Source organism: Mesitornis unicolor, unplaced genomic scaffold, assembly GCF_000695765.1.
Source record: "Mesitornis unicolor isolate BGI_N332 unplaced genomic scaffold, ASM69576v1 scaffold30312, whole genome shotgun sequence".
NCBI classification, from domain to species: Eukaryota; Metazoa; Chordata; class Aves; order Mesitornithiformes; family Mesitornithidae; genus Mesitornis; species Mesitornis unicolor.
Window position 1 is genome coordinate 10572 of NW_010170318.1, and position 264 is coordinate 10835.

A 264-nucleotide genomic window follows, 5' to 3' on the forward strand; every position below is an offset into this window, starting at 1 on the left:
GACACGCAGGGTGCTCAGACCCCCAGTGCCCCCCACCATGGCTCCACAGGGTGCCCCCAGCCCGCCTGGTGCCCTGGCCCTGATACCTCCATAGTGGGAGTCAGGCACTTGTCACTCGTTGGCATTGCCTGGGGTGACAGGCATGACTGTCACCTGCCTGGAGGGGTTGGCACATGATGTGGGAAGGGTGTTTGCCCAGGCCTGTGTGTGCCCAGAGTCTGAGTGCCCATTTCTGCATGTCCCTGCGTGTGTCCATGTGCGTGC